General features: G+C 47.8%; 1 protein-coding gene across 1 annotated transcript in view; it reads left to right on the top strand.

Moving 5' to 3' along the window:
* Nucleotides 1–221: 221 nt before the first annotated feature.
* FARP2 (FERM, RhoGEF and pleckstrin domain protein 2) overlaps nt 222–2,615 on the top strand; it is a 79,314-nt gene continuing 76,920 nt past the window's right edge. Inside the window, exon 1 of the mRNA XM_010561246.1 lies at nt 222–249. The gene's annotated coding sequence lies outside the window, so the exon portion shown is untranslated. The remainder of the gene's footprint in view (nt 250–2,615) is intronic.

Here is a 2,615-nt window from a genome sequence, read left to right as displayed (position 1 = left end):
GTGGTCCCCGGCACACGGTGCTGCTGCACCGTTGCAGGAGAGAGCCGTGAGACCCCTTACGCGGTCGTGACGAGGGATGGTGTTCGGTGTTTGTAATGGGAGTGAGGGCTCCGGGTTTCAGGGAGAGATGTCTCTCCTGGTGCGGCTGGGGCACTCATAGTCTTCATCCCTCTTTGCTGCAGTTGTTGGGTTCCTGATACATCCCTTGGTGCCACCTTGGTGTGGTGATGCTATTGCCTGGTGAAAAAGGTAAAAAATTAAAGTTTGCTTCTGGTGGACTGAAGGGACCTGCTTTGAGAGCTCCTGCTGAGAGTGCTTCCTTGCCGCTCTGTGCGGGCTTCCACTGTGCGCAGGTGGCAGGGATCTCTTCCTGCGGGAGGAAGGGATCACCCTTCTCATACCTGGGAGCTGGGAAACTGGTGTTACTTGAGACCAGCCTTCTGCTTAGGTGAGGCATGGAGCATTGTAGTGACTGACTGAAAACCGTGCTCAGAGGAGTTCATTTGAAACCCCTTGGAATCTTGCACAGGCATATCCTTGGGTGTAAGCTGCCTTTCCAGATTTGCTGCTAGCTGAAAAATGCTATCTTGCTTCTGAAAAATAAGTTTATTTCATCCAAGTAGAAGATAAAATTCATTGTGACTTTGAAGCCATTTCAAAAAGGCAACAAAAAGTACATAGCTGCCTCGATTTTTGTAAGTTGTGTTCCCAGCTGCTCTTTTACTTGGGCCTGAGAGCAACAGTCATTCTGTCACTGTGCTTCAGGGAGCTGATTTAGCTTTGATGCCTGGTCCCGGTTTATAGGAAATTATCACGTTAAGCACTTGGTGCAAAGAAGTCCGGGAGGGGTGAATGCAATGAAGATTTTTTTTCTTAGAACCGCTAATATTGTGGTAACTGCATTTTAGTTTTGCTTTGGTGAGGAGGTAAATGAGACCTTGTTCTGGCTCGCCTGGGGTGGGAGGCTCTCAGTGCTGTTGGACGCTTTCTTTGCTCTGCCCATAGAGCCTCTCTTTCTTCCCAATGCTTGCAGCCCATCTTAGGCTTCACTCTTTCACTTTCCTCAGCCTTTCCTTTAGTCAGCCCCTTAAACTGAAATGCTTCCTAAATCATCGCACAATGGTTATTGTTAAGAAACATCATATGTAGTCAGCTTACATAAAACACGATACGTAACTATAATTGGTGGTGAAATTGGAAGTAGTGCTTGGCTTGGTTAATACTTCTCCCGCTTCTGGTTTTTGAGGCAGTTGGAGCAGGCCAGGCTATTTGGGAATTTTTAATAATTGTAATGGCATTAGTAGCATGCATGGGGAGGGAACTGGATGTGGCGTGGGGAGATGCTCACAACTGCCACACGGCAGGCAGGGCACTGCTCTTCTAGGGAAATGTGCCTTGCTTCTGCACATTGTGTTTTCTGCCTGAGTGCTTGTTAGACCTTAAAAATCTGAATATATGCTGGCTGGGGACTAGTCTAGTGGTAAATGTTGTTAGGAATGTGTCATCAGCAAGGTGCTTGGTCGAGCCCCGTTGAGTTCACTTTTCCTGTTAACACCTGCGAGGAAGGTCTTTGACATCTCCAGTTTCTGCTTGACATGACTTTAGTCTCTCCTGGCTAGTAACCAAAGCTAGTAAAAGTACCCAGGAGCTCCTTGTTTAGTCCGGAGTTGGGTGGCCTACCTGCCTTGCCTTTGCGAACTGGCTGGCTTCAGCTGGAGGGGAGCCTACTGAAGCCTCTCTGCTGCAGGGCTGCTCTGTGCACTGTCTCAGCTGTTGCTGCTCACATCTTTTTCCTGTGAGTAACTGCAGGGTCTATGCCTTCCAGTAGCTGTTTATTCAGAACAGGGTGAATGTGTTCATAGAGCGCTAATTTGAAGAGCGGTTGTCTAATAAATAGCCTTGTGAGGAGTATGGCTGATTCTGGGCAGCTTCAGTTGCTCATAAGCTTCTGAATGGCAGTAGCAAAATCTTACCATACAGTTAAGTTAAAAGGGACAGAGTATCAAGGAGATGTAGATGACACTGAGCTATGGTTTCTATTCAGGTTAGCAGTTATTAGAGGTGTAACCTGGGCAACTGTCTCTGGTGATTTTTGCTGTTGTGGTAGCTTTAAAATTTATGACCTAAAAGTTTTTCTCCTTGGCTGTGTGGCCACACAAACTGGGAAGTTCAGTGAAAGGATATGCACAAAACGGTCTGAGAAAGAAACTTTCTGCTAATTTGTCACCTAAAACTGGTAGGTCGGGCACTGGGCAGCGTACACACACTTTTAAGGTTGAGATCATCCTTCTCACGCTTTCTCGTCACGTGTGTCATCAGCCGGGAGGCTGGAGGCATCTCTGCAGTGGTCTTGAGCTGTGCTGCTCAGGCAGGGCTCTGCAGTGCTTGCAAGGGCTCTGAGAGACCGCTAAGCCAAACAAGCCTTGTGGTAGGTGTAATTAGGGAGGAGGCATCTGTCTCCTCTCCTGTGACAAGTTTATCTGTACAGGGGTCTGCAAATTTAAAAAGCAAAAAACCCCCATAACATTGAAACCCACTGATCTGCAAGCCAGGAAGACATTTGACCAATCTCAATGTGTGCAAGGATTAAAACCTACCCCCCCCCCCCCCCCCCC

This window comes from Haliaeetus leucocephalus, unplaced genomic scaffold (assembly GCF_000737465.1).
Source record: "Haliaeetus leucocephalus isolate CR32 unplaced genomic scaffold, Haliaeetus_leucocephalus-4.0 Scaffold143, whole genome shotgun sequence".
In the NCBI taxonomy this organism is placed as follows: domain Eukaryota; kingdom Metazoa; phylum Chordata; class Aves; order Accipitriformes; family Accipitridae; genus Haliaeetus; species Haliaeetus leucocephalus.
This window is presented reverse-complemented; position numbering and strand designations above follow the sequence as displayed.